Raw genomic sequence first — 23,176 nt, 5'->3', positions numbered from 1 at the left:
CTGTAATGCTCCATGTTCTATTTCAGGAATGGGTTTTTTAAAATCTAGTACTGTATCAGAGGTCTGGTTTCATGAGGAATGGAAGAGGGAACATAAAGGTGCCATATATTTTAGAGACATTGATACACTCAAGGACTGTATTTGAAAGAATGAGGATGATTAAACTTTGCTGTCATCTGACTTATTTGTCCAATCTTCTGGCATATACGAAGAGAGGAAATAGGAGAGAACTTGTCAGCACAGTAATGACATGAGCAATTCTAATTGATGGTGATACAGACTCTATCATGCAGGGTCCAGCATCCAAAGAAACCCATACGTGTTCTCGTGGGGTCAGCAATCATTCATTGTTTCTAAGCCTTTACCCTTTACCTTTACATCACAGGTTCTGACCTCCTATCCATTGCAAACATCCATATGAGGCATTGCCTGAAGATTGGACACAAACTCCTCTAAATTTGACCTTTGGGCCTATAAACCAACACTTTGAGGCTCAAGAACAGTATCTTTCCAAGATCTATCAGTCTCTTGAACGTCTTCTTGGAACACTAATCACAGACTGCTCCAACATCATAAAAGTGCTGTCTGTAGTTTTACTGTGATTATTTGTTATCCTTCTATTTACTGGTATTGTCTCTTTTAATTTAATTCAATTAGTTTATTATCATAGTTTTTCTTTATCTGTTTGGCTGGAGCAAGTAAGGATTTCAGTCATGTCAGTGATCTCATCATCACCTTATTGAGGATGTCTTGCCACTGGTTGCTTCTTAAATGTGATACATTGAACAATCCTGAGGTGGGGATTTCCATAAACAAACCTTCGTAGCTGCCTTTGGAGGGCATCTACAAGAGGTGGTGTCTTAAAAAAAGCAGCCTCTATCCTCAAAGACCCCCTCTTCACCCTGCTACCACTGGGAAAAAGGTACAGGCGCCTTAAGACTACCACTCAATGGCACAAGGACAGCTTCTTCCCTGCTGCCATCAGATTTCTGAATAATCAATAAACCAAAGACACGGCCTTACTTTTCGTGCAATATTATTGTTATTATTATTTTATTTTTTATGCTACTGTCATAAGATGGTTATAATATGTATGTTTGCACTGCAAAACACCAAATTTCATGACCTGTTTATGATAATAAATCCTGATTCTGACGAGCTGAGTTCCTCCAGAATTTCTGTGTGTTTTTACCTTGTTTTAATGTGAACATCTGCAGCATTAGAGATTCTAGATTAATGCTCAAGCAAAAAAAAAACTAGAAAACAAAATGCTGACAGTTATTATAAAAACCTGAGTCCCTTACATCTCCACCTTATACTCAATTTAGGACTCGTGCCAATATGTATCCCAACCTGTCCTTCTGTGCATCAGAACCAAATCTAACTTGAAAACTCTCCTGGGAAATGTCTTGGGATAGTTTAATACATTAAAGGCATAAAGTTGTTGTTGGTAATATTCATGAGGATTGAAGGAAGAGAGTATTTAGCACTTTGGCCTTCATAAATCAAGGCATTGTGCATAGGAGTTGAGATGTTATGGTAAAGTTGTATATGACTTTGGTGAGACCATATTTGGTGTATGGTGTACAAATTTGATCATCTACCTGCAAGAAAGACTGCAGAGATTTACTAGGATGTTGCTAGGACTTGAGGAATTGACTTACATGGAAAGGTTAAACACTAAATTTATTCCCTGGAGCATAGTAGAATGAGGGGAGATTTGATAGAGGTATATAAAATTATAATGGGCATAGATGGAGTAAATGCAAGTAGGCTTTTTCCAGTGAGGTTAGGTGAGTTACAAACCAGAGTACATGGATTAAGGATGAAACAGGAAAAGTTTAGGGAGAACATTAAGGGGAATTTCTGCAAACAGAGAATGGTAGGAGTGTGGAATAATCTCAGATTTTAGTTTTCAGATTTATTGTCAGAGTACATACATGACATCACATACAACCCTGAGATTCTTTTTCTTGTGTGCAAGACAGAATTACCACTTATTGGCAATCCATAATACACATGGAAACAAATAAAGAAATGCAAACAGATTTTAAAAATGTAAACAAATCATCTGTGCAATTAATAAAGTGCAGGAGGGGTAGCAGCTATTCTGGTAACAGCTATTCTGGTGCTGTGAGTCTTGTGGCACCTATACATCCTTCTTGATGGTAGCAGAAAGAGCTGAATGTGATCTGGGTAGTGTGGTTTCTTGATAATTCCTGCTGCTCTCTGTTGGCATCGTTTTCTGTAGATATTCTCGACAGTGGGGAGGGTTTCGCCTGTGATATCCTAGGCTGCGTCCACTACCTTTTGGAGGGCTTTATGCTCAGGGCATTGGTGGCCCCGTGATGCAGTGGTTAGTGCACTGTCCACCACACATCTGTAGAAATTTGCCAGGGCTTGTCATACCCTAACATCCACAAATTCCTGAGGAAGTAGATGCAATGATGTGCTTTCTTCATGACGCCATTTGTGTGTTGGGTCCAGGGAAAGATCCTCCGAAATAGTGACTCCCAAGAACTTAAATTTGCACACCCTCACCACCTCAGATCCCCAATAATCACAGGATCATATACCTCTGGTTTTCCCTTCCTGAAGTCAACAATCAGCTCCGTGGTTTTATGGCACTGAGTGCAATGTTGTTGTTGGTGCACCATTCAGCCAAGTCTTCAATCTCCCTCCTGTCTGCTGACTCATTGTCTTTTTTTTATACAACCCACAACTGTGGTATTGTTGGCAAATGTGTAGATGGTGTTATTGTCATACTGAGGCACACAGTAATAGTTGTAATGTGAGTAGACCAGGGGGCTAAGATCTGCCAGCTGAAGTGGTGAATGTGGGCTCAATTTTAACATTTAGGAAAAATTTGGGCAGAACATGGATGCGAGGGATATAGAAGAATATGGACTGGGTGCAAGACAGTGGGATAGGCAGTTCAACAGACTAGAAGGGCTGAAAGGCCTGTTTTCTGTGCTGAAATGTTCTATGGTTGTATGACTATATTTTAATGGAGAATAGAGTTAAACAATGTCTACCGTTGTTCTGCAGATAAAAATGGTCTTCTAATGTAAATATAGGTTATTGCAGAAACAGGGACACAAATCCTGAGCTTCACAGAGGAAATCTTGGGCACAGTATTCTTTCCTTCCTTGGTAACCATTCTGAAATGACCCATTGACATCACCTCCAAGTAATTTTCTGATCTTTTTATGGAAAATAAATCTGTGAAATTAAATTGTGTGATGTGTAATGTGATACAACTCTTGCTGACACAAATATCAAATTGGTCACAGATTAGACTAAAAAAAACATTTGAAAGGAAGGGTCAAAATGAACCCTTTGTTTAAGCTTCTGATTCACTTGGTCTCATTAAAAGCCCCTACCAATAAAGAACTTAATCAAAATGAAGTTACTGGAACTAATGGTATAATGGGTCTGTTCTTTCAAGAAGCAGAAAGTTAGAAGATTGATAGAGGTCTTCCTTCCAAAAACAATCTTGTGTAGATGTGTTCCATATCTAAACTCTGGACTTCCTCCAGGTCTTTAAGGGAGAAAGGAAAAGCATCTTAAGTATTCTTGCAAAACAGAAATAAAATATCCATACAGATTATAATTGCAGGACCTATCTCACTTAGAATCAATAGGTGTAGTATTTTTTACATTGAATAAGACATGTAGTATTAATACCATAAATGTGCTACAGATGCAGTGAAATTATAGTAAAAGTAAGATGTAAAATGTAAACCAGATCTGGGACTGCGCATCGATCATATCAAGAAGGATCGACTCGTAAGTATCGACAAATGCTAATGGTGTTCTCCTAAACAATGCTGAAAATTGATATCTAGTTTTTGGGATAATATAGTTTAGAATACAATAGACAGCTCTGAATCAAACCGGTACTTACCTTTACCACTTAAACACAGCTATTAATAAAATATATGGAAAATATTACTGTCCAAATGACTTTTTTCCATTGAAGACTCACAGTCTTTATTTTGGAAACAGACTATCTGCTGAAGTTTAAAATCTGCTTTCAGAAACAAAGTTGTATTTGGTGATGATACATCCATTTGAAACCAGCAACATGAGAAAAGAGGTAAGTAAATAAGGTCACTGTGAATACTACTTTAAAAGTTATTCCAGGAGAAGCTTGCACTTTATAGAAGTACGGTAATCCTCTGGCTGCAGGTAACGTGTCCTCCTCCACACTCTGCTGGGATTAAAGATAACATGGAGGAAGGGCCTTAATATGATTGATTCACTGTGAACCACTCACCCCTGGATTCAGAGTTGGAATTCACATGGGCTATTGCGATAGAGTAGGCGCTACCCACACATTGCATTAAAATGTTAAACATTATTTCTATAATTAGGCTTGTAAAAAATACCACTTTTAAAAAATACTTTGTCAAATTATTGGGATGATAGAAGCATGAAAGAATAAAAAAAAATCAGACAGCACGAGTGGAAAGTCAAATAGTTAACCTTTCATTTTGAAAACCCTTTATTGGAATTACAAAAATAAATTGGTTTTAAGTTGCAGAGAAGGTAGGGCAAATGCTAACTACAGGGCACAATGCAATAATGTGATAATAATATTTGCTGCACTCGCGCTCCAAAGCATTAGACTAGTAATTCAAGGATTTCCATCGTAGAGGAGAGCGAAACAAAATTAATCCCATTCCATGCCATTTTGTTCTTTTTTAAAAAATAATAACATTATGTCTGCTTTCAGCTCATATTCAAGAAGTATATTCTGGATCGTTGCAAGTCATTGTATAAATAATGTTCTCCTTGACCCCTGCCTACTCTTCTTCATTTTCCAAGTACCTAACACCTGTACTTTGGATGATAACCTGCCTTCCAGAAGAAAGTTAGTATTTCTTTATTCTATCAAATTTCCCACGTTCAATTCCTTTAAAATGTCCTTAATTTTAACCTTTAATAGTTCTGATGTGAATGATCTATCTGTAATAACCAAAATCCCTCAGAACAATTCTAGTAAATTTCTGCTGCAGCTTCTTCATGTTTGACTGTGTAGTCCTGAAAAAAGACACTAAATGGAGCCTAATCAATGATTTACAAAAAAATTTCAAATTTATTGCTTTTGCATTCTAAGCATGCGTTTATAAAGTCAAGGATACATTATGAATTTTAAAGAGTTGTTCTAATTTTTCTGCCTTCAAAGATTTTTTTGACACAATCCTGCCTCCTCATTAGGCCCCACATATTCTATACTACCCTAACCTCCCTGTCTTCAAATGCTTGCATACTTTTAAAGTTGCACCACTTTGTTTGAATGTAGCTAAATTTTCGATACCCACATGAGTGCTCATGTAAAGAGACATCTGTGTTTCTCTGCGGTTTCTAGTTATGGCATAGGCCTAAACCAGCAGTTGCCAGGATTGCACTGGTGGGTTCCTCATGAAGTCTAATAGGTCACCATAATCTTCTATACTACTAGCTTCCTCTGCTCTCAGGTATAGCCATCCCATTCAATGAATGGGAGTTAACAGCTCTCCAGAATAAAATAAGTAAAGCTTTTATAGTTATTTAATTGTTCATACTTGTGTGTGTGTGTGTGTGTGTGTGTGTGTGTGTGTGTGTGTGTGTGTGTGTGTGTGTGTGTGTGTGTGTGTGTGTGTGTGCTTGAAATGTAAAACAGAATATAATTTTTACTTTTTGTAACTTCAATTTTAATGTTGACAGGTCCCAAGTGTGTGTGAATGCTAAAGAAATCTTTACATGTTAAAGGGGTGATATTAGGACACAGTATGAGATCAAACTGGAAGAAGTACTTGGCCTTGGGACCAGCAGTGATTTTGGAACAGTGAAAAAACCTTCCCCATTGTATTTTAGACTAGATCATTACTAAATATTACAAAGAACATTTGCCTTCATACTGACACCAGGGGCATGTCTGTATTATCCTTAATTTGAAATTAAAATTTTAATTTTAAACCTCACTGTGGCAGCTGGAGAATTTAAAGGCAATTTTACAACAAAGTGCAAAATTCAATAACAGTGATTGTAATATTGTCAGATTGTTCTAACCAATATCCATTTGTAAATGATATAACACACAAATTTTACTTTCATTCATCATTGTAATTGCAAAACATCTGATGGTGCAGGAACTAAAGACTTGAGTGACAGAATTCCAGGCTTCAAGGTTGGAGCTGAAGGCCCACTGAAGGCAACAGTGTAACTATTAAATTGCAGAATAATCAAGCTGCCTAATTTGAATGTGTACAGATAACTGTATCAGATAGAGGACAAGTAGAGATTGCAAAAATAGCAAAGGGTGGTACAATGAAAGCATTTAAAACTAAATGTGGGAGTTTTAAAATTGAGTCATTCCCTAAATGCAAACCAGTGTCATTTATCAAATGATTACAATAGTGGTGGGTGAATGGAAATTTGATGTATATTAAAGAATGATCAGCAGATGTTTGTCTCAAGTCTCAAGTTTATAGGGAATAGAATGAAGGATGCATTCTAAAACTGCATTGGGATAGCAAAGTTTAATGATTGCAAAAGCAAGGAAGAATGCTTTGTCAATAGTCCCTTTTCCACTGGCACCCTGTCCCAAGAATTAATTGGAAATTTACTGGGACAGGGTCTAATGGAAAAGGAACGCTGTCCGAATGCCGGCATCAAATGACGGCATTTCACACCAGGGATTAACCACTTCTACCCCTACTCGTATCCTCGGCGTTTGCTGATACCAGCGTGCTGATCAAACCAGTGGAAAAGGGACAGCAAGAAGTCACCATTTCCAGTTGAAGGTTGAATTCTCTGATCCCTGGGGATGAGTTGTATTCAATGGAAAAGAAATTAGTGTCCCAGTGGAAACAGCACAAAGTGCTTCCTGTCCCAAGACACTGTACAGTCAATTAACTGGGATTCCAGTGGAAAAGGGGGCTAATGATAGGATGAAGCAGGTGTGAGTCCAACAACTTTATGATGAATGAAATAGCCTGGAGGTGGAAACCTTATCTTCATCTACCCCAGCCTACATGAATCATCAGTACCACAACAATCTTTGGCTTGGCTTCGCGGACGAAGATTTATGGAGGGGGTAAAAAGTCCACGTCAGCTGCAGGCTCGTTTGTGGCTGACAAGTCCGATGCGGGACAGGCAGACACGATTGCAGCGGTTGCAAGGGAAAATTGGTTGGTTGGGGTTGGGTGTTGGGTTTTTCCTCCTTTGCCTTTTGTCAGTGAGGTGGGCTCTGCGGTCTTCTTCAAAGGAGGTTGCTGCCCGCCAAACTGTGAGGCGCCAAGATGCACGGTTTGAGGCGTTATCAGCCCACTGGCGGTGGTCAATGTGGCAGGCACCAAGAGATTTCTTTAGGCAGTCCTTGTACCTTTTCTTTGGTGCACCTCTGTCACGGTGGCCAGTGGAGAGCTCACCATATAATACGATCTTGGGAAGGCGATGGTCCTCCATTCTGGAGACGTGACCCATCCAGCGCAGCTGGATCTTCAGCAGCGTGGACTCGATGCTGTCGACCTCTGCCATCTCGAGTACTTCGACGTTAGGGGTGTAAGCGCTCCAATGGATGTTGAGGATGGAGCGGAGACAACGCTGGTGGAAGCGTTCTAGGAGCCGTAGGTGGTGCCGGTAGAGGACCCATGATTCGGAGCCGAACAGGAGTATGGGTATGACAACGGCTCTGTATACGCTTATCTTTGTGAGGTTTTTCAGTTGGTTGTTTTTCCAGACTCTTTTGTGTAGTCTTCCAAAGGCGTATAAGACCACAACAATAGAGTTAACTCTATTCAACTAACCATTCAGTTGTATGCTTCAGTATTTAAAATGCTTCAGCACCTAGATAAAGGCCTATTGCCATCACCTAAAAATCCCTATGGCTGTGGTATAAAATGTCTTGCCACTAATTATTACATCTGAAAAAAAGATTAAATGAAAAACATGAGAAAGATAACAGCATAGATGAGTTAGTTTCATGAATCACAGAAGTGCCTGTATATATATTTTCATGGGGTCTGGGACATTTTTGTGCCAACATTTTGAACCAGACATTTTGGCCTCCATAGTTTGGCATTGGATATTTTGGTGCTAACAGTTAGGTGGATTTCACCGTGGGGAGACAGGAGTGTAGAGATGTTACCGCAGGAAGAGAGGAATGTGGAGATGTCACCTGTGGGAGAGGGGAGTACGAAGATGTCACTGCGAGGAGATGGGAGTGTGTAGATGTTACCACAGGGAGAGGGAAGTTAGAATTAACCCTCACCCTAATTTAAATTATAATAAATTAATAATTTTATATTTGTTATATTGATTTTAAAATATAATAAATTAAATGCCAAATGCGAGTGCCAAAATATCCAGCATAAAATGGTGGATGCCAAAATGTCAGAAGAGCTACAAAGGTCTTGTTTTCTTCGTCAAAATATCTGGCGCCAAACTGCGTTTGCCAAAATGTCCGATTCCAACTTTCACGAGTTTCAGCCAGGAACGTCAGCAATGGTAAGTGAAAATGTTGTAATAGAAAGGAAAGCACAGAAAAAAGGTGAAAGACAATCTATACATGGATAGAAACGAGGATAAAAGAGACAGAAAGGGCAAGAAAATAGATAGTGTTTGAAAGTGTGCACTGAGATTACAATACATGATTCACCTGCACCCACTTCATCAAGTTCACATTTTAAAGGCAGCACCAATAAGAGTACAACTGCAGTGCCCAATATGATCAGCAATTGGGATCAATCCAAGCCAGATAGTGCTGGAAGTCTTTGTATAGATTTTGAAAAAGTAAATTGTGGCAAAACAGAAACTTATTGATAAAGCTTTTTATGTCTTGCTCAGTAAGATTTAAAAAAATGTATTTTATCCATTGGGGCCCAGAGAGATACTTCAAAGAAAGCACCTTTTAGATTAAGATCAAGAGTGAAGTCATGCATGAGGCTTTGATAATGAGCAAGTGTATAATTGAAGTGTAGAACAGAAGGCATGAATGATGTTCCAAAGTAGAAAATACATTTCCCAGGAATGTGAGAAAATCAAATGCCTAATTTGATGCTCTTGAGATTTTCCATGAAAACTAAAATAGGAATTTTCCCATCTTGTTATCTTTGCTAATAACTTAAGCTAAAAAAAACTTAACTTTTAAGTAGTGGGGATAGAGTTTAGGTCCCACGAAGTTGGCTTAGATGGCGTTTATATGATTTAGCTCAAAAATACCACATTTTAATTATGTTAAAACAGCGTGTCACACTAATGCTGTCCATGGAAATTCCTTGTAAAACACTGTATTGACCTAGTCCAGTTCACCTCCCCTCACTGCACCCAGCACTTAAAAATATATACCGTAATAAAATAACATCCTACCAGCTACAGCAGTGTATTATTACTGAATGAGGAACTGTTTCAATGAATGGAAGAGGGTGACAGAGTGATCCCCAGGGTGTGAGAGTAAATTGAATGGAATGGTGAGGACAGCCTTTATGAAGCTCATATTAATTGTACATGGATGTAGCTGGCACACTTACTGGTTATAGGCTGACAAGGAACTACCAAGAATGATTTTGTAATGTTTAATAGACTGTGATGTGAGAGTCATAATTTGGCGAAAGCATGTTCGTGCCCACACTGCTTGCTACTTTCAGTATGGAATTTTAAATGACATCCCAATGCAGTAGGATGCAGCAAAATGTGACAAGGGTCATCTTCAGCCTTGATGAATCCTGAGGCTAGGAAACTTAAAGTGGCTATTACCTCAAGTTCCAGGAACAAAGGAGTTCAAGGCATTCATGCCTGATTGTATTGGGGATTGCGGGGGGGGGGGGGGGGGTGGGGGGGTGGGGGGGGGGGGAAAGGGTCTCAAAATCTCAAATAGGTTTTTACCTTTTAAATACCAAGGTCAAAGGTGAAAAATGGTAAAGAATAGGTCAAAATCAAAACTCTCCAGGTGATGAAAATCTGAAAAAAAAAATATTACAAATACTTGGCAGAATACCTTGATGAGTATTTCCAGCAAAGTCTACGTATTTCTGGAATTCCTAATTCTCAGACCCTGTGAGATAGAAAATCAGGTTGGAGGTGAATTGTGACTGTTGCGCAACTTTTGACATGAATGATGGTGAGACAGGAGATGGGAAATAATGCTTAGGAATGTCAGGAATCTAATTTCCTGACTGATGTAGAGACACAAAGAAATGTGCACAAGATGCCTTATCTTGGATGAAACCACGGTTTCTTATTTGGAGTTCATACAAAATAATTTCAAGCCCATTGACTTCTCTTACAGGTGATTTGCAATTTTAACAGAACAGCTTATTTCTGTAGTGATGTTCTACCCATTAGATTCCAAAAAGTCCCTTTAATCAGTATAAATTGGACATGAAAAAGTCAATTCAAACACACTTCTGACCACATCACTTATGGAATTGCTGGGTCAGTTGTACAACCACCAAAAGCATTGTTCATAGCTTTACATCATTATTTGGTAGCTTCACAGTTCCCAAATAAAATGTACACATCTGCTACTCTTAGTTCTGTTCTCCTGCATCCCTTATTTTATTTCCAGCCCCAGCTTTGCCTTGTTGCTGTTACAAGACCTCCCAAAGGGACCACCATCCTAAAGTCTCCAATGAAAATTTTGATCGTGTAGTGGCTCCATGGCGGCACTACAACTCCCAGAAGGCATCAAACCGGCTACGTGACATCAGTGCATGATGATGTCAACATGTATGTCGGGCAAGTGATTTGGGCTTTTTAAAGGTTGCACAGTAACAGTAAATCCGTTTGATTCACTGAAGAAATGCCTTGTGTGGTTATTTCATCGTATCCACTGCGATTCCAGTGGCCACAATCAAACTGATTATTCAGATCCTGCAAACTGAATAATTTGGCCTGGCCAGTGATTTTACAACCCAAATAGTTGTATTTTCCATTGAAGTTAAAAATATAATTTTCCTCTGCCATAGTTCCTGTAACTCATGAAATCATTTGGCAATTTACCTCAAACCTTGGGAGAATTTTGGAGTTCCTTTACAGAGAGCCATCCCTACAGTAACTGCACAATTAACTGTATCCATGTGAAAAAGTCCAAAATTCCAGATCTGTGGCCCACATTTAATCAAACAATATATCCCAGCAGATCTTCAAGAACCAGAGGGTTCTGTGATAATAATAATAATAATAATGGTTTATTAATTAAGCCAAAAGACTCATAACGTCCATGGTAACATTCCTAATCTTGGCTACAAAAACAGTCAATGTCTAATGACCATGAGTCTGTGGTAAAATAACATTCAGTCTCCTCCGTAACGGTCAACAAAAATTATTGGAGCCTCACTCACCCACATTCTATTCCACCAATACAGTCAATGCAGGTTAACGATTCTCCAAGCCCGCCAAACCCCCACACATGCGCCAACCCTAAATTCATATTGCATGAGCCCTGGAAGATACCAAATGTGCACAGCTTCTGGACCCAAGACGCTGCCGACACCTACAGCCAAATTGACAATGGTAAGCAATGAGTCTTAGGCTCTTAATTGGCCTCTAATTATTAGGTTTCAAATAATTATTACACAATTATAAATAACAATCAAATACAGTAGATTCCAATATCATGTAGATCTTCTTTCTACCAGAGGGTACAAGCACATAGTTTTGAAAAGAGTGATCTTTACCACCACTCTTGAGCAGTAAAGTCTGTAGTCTGTGTAGTGGGCAAGGGACAAAGTCCAAAAACAACAAAATAATGTCGTTTTTTGGGTTTCTTCCATTGTCACAGCATTATATAAGGAAATTCGAATTCCACAGACAGACCCCATGATGCTTTAACAATATCCTGTTATTTTTAGTAGCTTTGTCAAGAAACTCTGTTTTGAGAACACTGTCTCCATTTGGATCCCAATGTGTATTGCGCTTCTGAAGGTTGATGCAGCCAGACACACTTAGAATCCATTTGATCCATCAATTAAATCATAAATCAGCTTTGATTTCACAGTGCTGTTCTGGCCCATTGCTTCAGCTCCCCCAGAATTTTTGATCCATTGCTAGACCTATCCCATAATGTAAGTAATGTAGGTTGCTGGAGTGTTATATGTTGAACTCCAACTCCCCTGGTTACATCCACTAACTTTGAGAGAAAACTTGAGAACATCTCATAATTCCCTATATATCTGGGATAAAGGAGAATTCCACACCATGAACAGTCTCACTGGCACAATAGTAAACATAATCTGCACTCCTCTCTTCTTTTAATCTAATAAGATTTAAAGGTACAGCACTGATCTGCCCAGTTCCAGCTCCCTGGAGAAAGAACACTTTGTAGTTTTTCAGGAATTTGTGGTAGTTCTTGCAGGTCATTTTCTGCAGTGTTGATGATTTTGGTGAAGTCTGCTGATCTATGGCTCATTTCCAGAACACTAATTCCAAGTCCTCTGTAATCCAACTGCCTTTCTGTGCTTCTGAATCCTAGTAAAATAACCATGACTTATTTCAAAGAGTGCTTAACTGGAAGCAGCTTTCTGTTTCATATCACTCTTCCAAGCTCAATAACTGGCTGCATTTGGGCGACATTTATCAATAACAGGTTCCCTTACTTGTGGGACCGTGAGGTAGTGAATGGTTTGTGTATCCTTACTTTCTCCAGAGGATGGATCAACCAAGTGCCTTATGTTCTGGTACATGAGTTCAATGATAAATGGTGTAAAGGGTGCCATCAGCCAGCATGTGTTGAATAAAACAGCAAACAAACTTTCACAATTCTCAGTATCATTTTTACTCTTTAACCTTCTCTGCTGCATTTGCACGTACCAGACCGTGAGCATGTCCACACATTTGACTTGTCTGGGCACCAGAATGTAGAGTCTGGATGCTTGTATTTCTGCTTTGAAAAATTGGATTAGGAGTTGTATCCATTTATCCACAATGTTGTCACCGTCCTCAAATGAATTTTCATTGAAAAGAAATTGAAAACCTTCTTTCTTCTGCAATCTCTGAACATTTTGAGTAAGGAATCTCTATGCATTGTACCAAGGTAGGAAGACATCTTTGAGAACATCTCTCACTCCTGCTTCTTTAAACAATAAATGTTCTGCTCTTACAACAGGGGAATTAATAAAGAACAGCTTCAATGCACCTGCACCATAGGTGTTAACAATATGAATTGGATCAAGGTAATTGTTCTTATGTTTGCTTATTTTCTGACCATGGTTATTATGCAGTAACCGGTGATCAACAGTTCCATAATCATCCTCATACGCATTAGCAAAATGATTCAGTTGAGCAGAATGTCACCATTCCTAGCTTTGTGGGTTTGAAGCATCCGCCAACCTTAAAGTCTTCCAGTTTATGAAGATCCTGAATCCAACACATCCATTCTTGTACTTCTTTTTGTTTCTCAAATCGTTTGAACAACTCAGAAAATGATGTTTCATCTCCTTTACCACTTGCCTTTTATGTTTGTTACTATCTCCAGCTCTGCCTCGGTCTCTTCATTCCTTTTGTCATAGGCCTCCATCATTTGAAAACCAATTTTAGTATATATATCAACAATTCATTTCATCTCTGCACTTTATGCAAGGTTTTTGTTTTCTTCTGTTTCCATTCCAAAGTGACAGCTTCCTGGACTGCAAACTCTTGTTTTACAGCTCACATTGTATTTTAAAACTTCAACAACAGCACCTTCAGCAGGAACAGTAGATGCAAAACCGACTATTGGATCAAGGAGAATAGATTGCGCATCAGGGATTAAAGAAGCCACGTCCACCATTTCATGATTAGGGTGCGGAAGAACAGATCCAGCTTCAAGATCCATAATACTCCTAGTTATTAGAACTTCCAGATCAGACTTTGCATCCAAGGGATTAACCAACACCTTCATAGGACTTTCCTTTAAATGTAATCGAATGAAATCATGGGCATCCACTAGCTTGGCAGATTTTGAGACTAAATCCAAGAACTGCTTGTCTTCACTGAGGCACTCAAGAAAGTCAGTCCTGAACTGCTGTTCCCACAGCTCATTGTTTCACAACTGATATCTTGACGCCTGTCGCTGTCAGCTCCTGAGCATTATTATCTTTTTACTCCTGATGCTTCATTAATCGTCCAACCAAGCACGGTCTTGACAGCGTAAGATCCGTTTCCCATACTCTGTATTACATCTATTGGCTCCAGAGCCGTTAGTACATCTGAGCCAATCGGACAACTCTATCTCAGAGCCAGTTTCAGGTAGATGAACATTCCTTAGATGAGTCCACCGGTCATTTTGATGTGGCATGTTTCCTTTATGAACAGGCATAGTCTTCCAGGTGTATATGCCTGGGAGTTCACAAAAATCGCTGCTGTCTAGTCCCTCAGCCTGAAAAATTGCTGGTTTCAATGAACTTCCTTTAACCAAAGTTCTCAATAGAATCCTTGACCCTCTTCCCTGAAGATTAAGCTTATTCATTAGCCTCATTGTGCAAAATGATGCAGTGCTCCCTGGGTCAAGAAATGCACAAGTTTGCACTGTTGCATTCCCTTTCGTGGCCGTGACATCCAGGCACTATTAAGAGGCTGTAGTTACCTTCCCCGGCCCCAGTAAGACCATTTGTCAGAACAGAGGCTATAGCACTGTTTTCAGCTGCTTCCTTTATTTCTGCTTGCTCCTTTTCCACTTCCTTCTCTTTTGGTGGCTATGCAGCATTCTGGAATGCTTTAAACCACATATGTTGCAGCTGAGCCACTTTCTGAAGTTTTTGCTGATGTGCCAAGGCATTCTCCATTTTCTCCAAAGCATGTCCACCTCCACAGAACAAATAGCTCTTCAGAGCAGTCAAATTCTCCTTTTCCTTAGTTCCTTTATCATTTTCCTCATCTGCACTGTCACACAGTAGTGGCAAAGATAATTCAATGCTCACTGTTGGGAGTCTCTTTGCTATCTCCAAATATTGGATCTGTTGCAATCCTCACTTGCCTTTCATGGAAATTGTGTTTTTCCTGGAAATCACAGGAAATCCTTTAGCCGGTAGGGTAACTCCCTAATTCATATTAGCAGGCATGTCAAGCTCATATTTTCCATGGCAATACAAGATCTTCCTAGGAAGAGGGTGTATGCTTGTAGAGCTTTTATGTCCTTCGGTTTTATTGATGATCATGAAAGAGCCTTCTCCATACAAGCTGTAGAAATGTTATCCTCATTGCCCAAATGCTCCTGTAATGAAGACTAGCTCTCCTGGATCTCTGTGCAAGTCCATATGTCAGCAATGCCTTACAAGTTCCCTTTGCTGTTCCTTTGTGTACTGTTCCAGATAATAGAGACAATCTTTGGGGTTTTTGTTCTTACTTTCAAAGGATTAATGAACACTTGGTTCTGAAATAGGTCACCATCAGAAACTTGAATCTTCTTCTTCGTCATGGAGCTGGATAAATAATGCAGAGATTTCATTTTGCCTTTCCATGACTGAGAATTAGTTGCACTGTTCACTGTTGCTTGTAGCAGGTAATGTAGCTGAAGATGCCACATGTGCATGTTCACCTGGATTTCTGATTGACTGGAGGGTCGTCAAGGGAGCTGTGGTGAAAGATTGGAATTGAGCTACAGCTCTGTCTATAATTGGTGTTTGTGGATTGGTTACACCATGCTTTGGGAAGATTTGTCCATGTGTATGTGTATCTTGTAACTGTGGTACAAAAGGATCTGCCTTAACATTAAATGTTTTCTTTTCCTGTTGTCCTTTCTCAAAATATGATTCTGAACCATGAGTCACTTCAGCTAAGTTACTTCAAATGCCGGATCCCTTTGAGGCTCCTGGCACCCTCGCCTTGCCCATATTAGCAGCAATGTTTGCATCCAGCTCCAGCTGCTCTTTTCTCCCTCCTTAGCTGCCTCCTTTTTTCCTACTTAGCTGATCCTCCTCTTCCCTCCTTAACTGGTCCTCCTGCTCTTCCTCTTGTTCCTCTAAGGCAGGGGTGTCAAACTCAAATTCACAGAGGGCCAAAATTAAAAACTTGGACTAAATCGTGGGCCAAACTAAATATTTATTGAAAAATTTCAACAACATCTGCATGTTTTCTCTTCTTTCAACATATGTAATGTTAAACTTTTTCTTATTAAAATAAATGTTTAATAATAGTTTTGGTTAAACTCTTTCCAGAAGAAGCATTAACAAATGAGAACTAAAATATTCAATAAATAATATTTCTCTATAGCCTTTAAGCTCCTTTTTAATGTATTTTTTTCACAAGCCAACAAGTCAAAAAAATAACAACTTGCTTCAATGAAAATCCAATCTTTCAATTATGAACAGTCCAATGTTAACCAAAGAAAATATGAATCCAAGCTTAGCTTGCTACACTGTGATTTACTCTGATGCACCTGGGTCTAAACCAGATACTTGGCATCTCTTCTTAGATGCAAGTTCATCAAACTCTGGGGTCAGAGTTTGCCTCCCACCTGTCTTGAAAGGTCCTGTTTTCTGTCTTTCGTTTGGCCATTTTTCGTAAGGGGTTTATTACATGTGAGTTGGGCGACAGGTCACAGATGCTAATGAAAGTAAAGAGAGGAGGTGGGGGCGATTAGCGGGCTGACGGGCCGGCGCCAATGCATTTGCAAAGCATTCTGGGATTTGTAGTATTAGCTGTGCATGCGCTATACTGGCGCGGCGGCCGGTGAGCCAGCTCTAATACATATTTGATATGATCTTGTGGGCCAAATATAATTATATTACGGGCCAAATTTGGCCCGCGGGCCTGAGTTTGACATGTGTGCTCGAAGGCATATTTATACTTAAGCAATTTTTGTCATGTCATAAGAGCAACCACTTCAAAGCTGACTCCTGCCACAGAGTGAGGCCAGGGGACTCACAGCTCTGCTCCTCCATGTCCCACAAACCACTCCCCTCTTCCCAGTCACCAGTGGGATGGAGAGAACCAGCTACCCGTGAGCTGAAACTGAGATATGGAGTGGTCTGACCTCTGCGCAGCCAGGTGTTGACTCTCCATCTGGTGTAGCAAGGGCTTCCCCATGGCCACTGCTTCCAGCTCTGTCGTGGTTTGGCACCTGGATGATGTCTTCATTGGGCCCCCCCCTCAAGTATTTCCTCCCCATCTCCATCACCTTGGACCCCTCTGCAAGAGTGCCTTCCTTGGACAGACTTTCTGGGACAAGCCATGCCTCATCAGAGCTCTTCTGTGAAAGCCCAGCTCCTGACCTCTACGGCTCTTCCCTGCACTAACCCTAACTCTTAGCTTTGTCCGACCCTCGAACTGCACACCCCATGTTAGTGGCACTCTTCTGTGGTGTTGCCCAGCCCAAAAGAGAAGAATTTGACTCTGGCGTGAAATCCTCGCTCCGCTCTTCTGTTCCCCCAGTGGGCTATTCCCCCAGTGCCCACTCCCTCTTCCCTCTCCTTGTCATGCAGGTCAGTCTGTGACCATTCCAAGACTCCACAGTCTGGCTGCAGGGATTCAGAGTATCCTGAGGCAGCTTTGGGAGCACTGGTATCTCCACCAGCCAACATATTTTCATGAGCTCCACATTACATGTCAAAGAGCTGCATATGGCTCGTGAGCCACAGTTTGGCCACCCCAAGTTTATGGAATGATCTGTCAGAGGAAGATGAAGAGGCAGAAATGTTCAAAAGACTAGTGTATGGATAGGAAAAATTTAGAAAGATATGGACAGTAAGGGACTAGCTTGGTGAGCACCCATTTCCACCTGCTTCAAAAGGGCATCAATCATCCTGGTGCCCCAGAAGAGCAAAGTGAGCTACCTTAATGACTGTCGCCCAGTAGCACTCACATCTACTGTGATGAAATGCTTTGAGAGGTTGGTCATGTCCAGAACTAACTTGTACCCAAGTAAAGATCTGGATCACTGCAATTCGCCCACTGCCACAATCGCTTCATGGCAGATGCAATCTCACTGGCTCGCCACTCAGCTTTGGATCTCCTAGACAACAGAAAGACATATATCAGGCTGCTTCTTATCGATAACTGCTCAGTTTTCAACACCACCATCCCCTCAGTATGGGTCAGCAAGCTCCAGAACCTAGGCCTCTGTAACTCCTGCAACTGGATCTTTAACTTCCTCATTGGAATACCACAGTCAATGCAAATTGGTATCAACGTCTTCTCCCCACTGACAATCAAAACAGACGCACCTTATTTGTGTGCTTACTCACTGCTCTTCTCTCTCTACACCCATGACTGTGTGGCTAGAGACAATTCAAATTCCATCTACAAATTTGCTAATGACACCACGGCCGTCAGCAGAACCACAAATGGCAATGAGGAAGCGTATAGGAGTGAGATAGATCAGCTAGTTGAGTGGTGTCACAACAACAACCTTGCATTCAATGTTACCAAAACTAAGGAACAGATTGTGGGCTTCAGGAAGGGGAATCAAGGAGAACTTGAACCTGTCCTCATCGAGGATTCAGAAGTGGAAAATATAAAAATCTTCAAATTTCTGGATGTAAACATCTCTGAAGATCTATCCTGGGCATTCATGTCGAAGCAATCACAAAAAAAAAAGATTTGCCAACAGCTATACTTTGTTAGAAGTTTGAAGACATTTGACATGTGACCAAAGTCACTTGAAAATTTCTACCTGTATACCTTGGAGAGGGTTCTGACTGGTTGTATCACTATCTGGTATGGAGGTGCCATTGCACAGGATAGGGAGAGGCTACAGAGAGTTGTGAACTCAGCCAGCCCCATTGTAGTTATTAGTCTTCACTCCATTAAGGATATCTACAAGAGGAAGAAGCAGCCTCTGAGGACCCTCACCACCCCAGGCCATGCCCTCTTCTCACTGCTACCATCAGGAAGGAGATACATGAGCCGGAAGACAAACACCCAAAGATATTCCAGCATTAGATCTCCCTCCACCATTAGATTTCTGAATGGATAATGAACCACAGACATTACCTCACTTTTTCTCTTCTTTTGCACTAATTTATTAATTTTTAACAACGTAAATTCTAGCAATTTTTGCACCCGTGGTGTTGCCACAAAACAACAAATTTTGTGACACATGTTCATGACATTAAAGTAAACCATACAAGTCAGCAGACCCTGTGGTTGAAGTAAAAACTCAATGTTGGAGAAACTCATCAGGTCAAACATAAAAATGCATAACTGATGATTAGAGCATGTTTAAGCCAAAATGTCAGTATGTATTTTTATCTTTGCTTTATACATAAAGGCCATTGTTTGACCTGCTGAGTTTCTCCAGCATTGTGTTTTTACTTCATGACAATAAATTCTGATTCTGATCACAGACAAGTTGGGCTTAAGGGCCTGTTTCTAAGACTTTGTGAAGCAAACAAAGTAGAGATGGCCACTGCTTCCAACAACTCAACAACTATGCAAGAAAATGGCATAATCAGTGTCAATAAAATTGGCATTCAAATCACCTAATGTGTTTTTCCACTTGATCCGTAACTCAGTTGTGGATCTTTAATCTTTTGAAGCTGTATGGGGTAAATGTAAGTTTGAGCTGAATAGCTGAATATTAAAAGCCAAGAGAAGAGCGTAGAGGAAATCTAGTTGGAGATCAAAGGGTGGCATAGGGAGATGAATGTTAATCACTAGGAAAGTTTTACCTTAAAATAAAGTTTCTCAAATATACTGTGATTGTCAAGGAATAAGCTGGTCAATCACCAATACGTGTTGGATGAGTTGACTAGTATAGGACAGCTTTTAATGAGAAGGACGGCCTGATCAAATATAAAAAGTTGTGTGTCACTTTATCTGTCAGTGGATTGGCAGTGAAAATCTGAGGTTAATCTCCAAACGTGGGAAGAGGGAGAGACGACTATACACATGGCAATTATTATATTACAGTAATCTCCCAAGTCAAGTAAAAATATATCATCTTGGAAAAATAAATTCTATCCTGTTGTCATTCATTAAATTATTTGGATTCTTTCATTCCTAGCCCGGTATATAATTGATAAGCACAGGGGAAATATTAGCCCTACAATTTAGAGCTTCTATTTGTGAAACATTTGGGTGAGTCATTCCTTTATGATCCACCTCTACATTTTTTACAGTTCACATTTTTGGTCAATCTCCTATTATCTGAAATCCACAGTTATCCAAATTTGGACCTGGAAGTGATGTCTGTTCGGCTCTGAAACTTTTTTTTGGATAATGGTATATTTCAGAAAACAAATTACATTAATGGAAGTCTTTGCCCATGTTTACAGCACCGAACATGATGCCCAAATTTAAATAAATCTCTGGTGCTAAACATGATCCATATCACTCAAAGCCCCTGACTCCTTGGAACCTTGGAAAATTTTAATGGGTAAGGTATGCAAGAAGCATAATGATGGATCAAACATGATGTGAATACTCAGCATCTGTTCTATCGAAGATTTTTCAACCTTGACTCTATGCATTTCCATCATTTTCACTTTTACTTCAGATTTCCAGCATCAATAAAAATTTGCCTTTATAAAAAGATGCATCATAACCAAAGTCTGAATTCACACACTTAGGAAACTCAACAACTATGCAAGAAAATGGCATTGAAATATCTTGGAGTTCAATGTTAAGCAATTTGTTCATAGATGATTAGACTAATCAAGATTAACAAGAAAACTGGAAGCATTTGAAAATGTATGATGATTGAATATTTTTAAACTTTGAAAAGAAACTCATAAATTGAATGAGGTCCAGAAATATGGCTTGGCAATCTTAAAGTTGAAACTGTCCTTTCAACAGCAGAATAGTTTGATCCTATTTCAATGTTATATTTCTTGATGCTCCAGAGCCACCATCATTTTCAATCTAAATGGCAACAGCATAATGAAAACTCGTTTAAATGTGGAGAAGCATTTAATCGTGGGAAAAGTTCTGACAATTAGTTTTCAATATCGTGAGAGAGGCAAAGGCAGGTGAATGTAAAAGTTCAATGAAAATATGGTTTGGCATAAGAAAAAATATGTTATGTTAAAATTCATTTCTTTTTTTAATTGCACTCATGGCTGCCCGTGGCATGAATATGCTTATGCAATGAGCTAGAATGCTTGGATAGGCCTCCCAGGAAGTAAAAACTCAACTTACAGATTCTCAAGGTAGAGCTAAAGTGGCCCATAGGACCTTCAATTGATGAATACAAATCCTATGGAAGTTGAAGCATTTCTTATTTGTCTCAGGGAGCTCACAGGAGAGTTGCTCCAGCACCTCAGGAGGCAGCTCTGGCACCTCCTTGTCCTTGTCCTCGTTTTTGTCCTGCAAGATTAGCACTGCACCACTGTTTGTACTTTGGACACATGTGTACTCATTGAAGCTGGACATCCTGTTGAAGTTAACCACTGCATTGTAAACAGATCCTTACCTTTCCATTGCTGATGTTAGAGAGATTTTGATTGGTTGACTGGAAGAAATGGCTGCAATAAGAAATAGAGGACTGTTGTCATTATCATTTCATCTGATAAGTCCCCACTCACAGTGAATTCAGTAGGACATTTCCTATATGGGATAATTGTTCTGCTTTTGAAGTATGATCTACATTTCAGTGGCATTCATAGAACAGAACAGTACAGCATAGTACAGGCCCTTTTGACCTATGATGTTGTGCTGTACAATAGAAACCCACTTAACCTTCCCTATTTTACACCCATACCCCTCTATTTTTCTTGTATCCATGTGCCAGCCGGAGAGTGTTTTAAATGTCCACATGGTACCAGCCCCACCACAACTACTCTCTGTGTAAAAAAAATACCCCTGATGTCTCCCTGAAACTCCCCTCACCTTGTACAGATATCCTTGGTGTTGCTACTCTTGCCCTGGAATAAAAAGTGCTTGGTGTCCACTTCATTGCAATGCCTCGTAATCTTATAGATCTCTATTGTCACCTCTCATCCTTCTTTGTTCCAAAGTGAAGCACCCCTTAGGCCGAGCGGTCTGTTTCAGCTCCTACATCTTATGGTGTTATGGTCTCATAAGACACGTTCTCCAATCCAGGCAACATCCTAGTAAATCTCCTCTGCACCCTCTCTAAAGCTTCCTCATCCGATAAAGTCTCAGGGGCTGAAATAGTGAAATTGGAAAGGTCTCAGGTCATGGTGTTTCTAATGAAGCACTTGTCCTCTTTATTTATTCACCAAATTGGTTAGGAACATCCCCCATTGGATTGATTGCACGGAGGATCAGTGGCAGATCTGAAAGTCATGACCTCATAACCATGGGATGCAAAGACTCATGCCTCAGACCATAATCTATTTTCTGAAATAAATGTCCGTCATGTGTATAATCCTATAAATTGGCAATCACCGTTGACATCAATAGAGAGATCATTGATGGGAAAAGGTTTTTCGCAGTTATGGCAGGGCTAATGGAAGAGGAATACACAGACCCTAACCTAATGCTTCTGATTGTATAACTCACATGCTCCATTCTTCCTGCAACTATTACAGACTAATAATGGTTCGTCGCTGGTTAGCATAGCTTGCACAACACACATGCAGCAAATTCAGAACTAACCTTCTTCAACATCAATTCTGGAAAGGATACAAGTATGATTAGCAGTTTCTGCTATTCCTTCATGACATTTTATTGTCAACTCTGCTGGACTCCAGCATTCCCCCCCCTCCCCCTTATTATGGGCGAAAAGCAAAGCAGATTGATGTTGGAGGGAGCATCGTGTGAAAGTGCAGCTGGAGAGTGCGCTTCCCGCCACTCGGCCCGATGCTGTGTGTCCCCCCACCCCATCCCCCGGTGCGTGCATTACCCACCATTCGGCCCGATGCTGTCCCCCCCCGGGAGAGTGCGCTTCCTGCTACTCGGCCTGATGCTGTTCCCCCCCCCAGAGTGCGCTTCCCGCCACTCGGCCCGATGCTGTTCCCCCCCCCAGAGTGCGCTTCCTGCAACTCGGCCTGATGCTGTTCCCCCCGCAGAGTGCGCTTCCCGCCACTCGGCCGATGCTGTCCCCCCCAAAAGAGTGCGCTTCTCGCCACTCGGACCCGATGCTGTCCCCCCCCCCCAGAGTGCGCTTCCCGCCACTCGGCCCGATGCTGTCCCCCCCCGGGAGAGTGCGCTTCCTGCTACTCGGCCTGATGCTGTTCCCCCCCCCAGAGTGCGCTTCCCGCCACTCGGCCCGATGCTGTTCCCCCCCCCCCGAGAGTGCGCTTCTCGCCACTCGGCCCGATGCTGTCCCCCCCCCCAGAGTGCGCTTCCCGCCACTCAGCCCGATGCA

At 40.7% G+C, this 23,176-nt stretch overlaps 1 long non-coding RNA gene across 3 annotated transcripts in view; it reads right to left on the bottom strand.

The window, feature by feature from the left end:
• LOC138742449 (uncharacterized) overlaps nucleotides 1-22,778 on the bottom strand; it is a 44,741-nt gene extending 21,963 nt beyond the window's left edge. Inside the window, exons 1-2 of one of the 3 annotated variants that reach the window (XR_011344188.1) lie at nucleotides 22,716-22,778; nucleotides 21,317-21,368 (exon numbers count right to left, since the gene is read on the bottom strand). This is a non-coding gene — a long non-coding RNA (uncharacterized lncRNA). Of the gene's footprint in view, nucleotides 1-21,316; nucleotides 21,369-22,464; nucleotides 22,651-22,715 lie in introns of those variants that run through there. The other 2 variants (XR_011344189.1, XR_011344187.1) reach the window with 2 other exon arrangements.
• Between the last annotated feature and the right edge of the window lie 398 nt (nucleotides 22,779-23,176).

The sequence above is a fragment of the Narcine bancroftii genome, chromosome 9 (genome assembly GCF_036971445.1).
Source record: "Narcine bancroftii isolate sNarBan1 chromosome 9, sNarBan1.hap1, whole genome shotgun sequence".
In the NCBI taxonomy this organism is placed as follows: domain Eukaryota; kingdom Metazoa; phylum Chordata; class Chondrichthyes; order Torpediniformes; family Narcinidae; genus Narcine; species Narcine bancroftii.
Note: the sequence above shows the minus strand (reverse complement) of the source record. Positions and strands in the feature narration are given on the sequence as shown.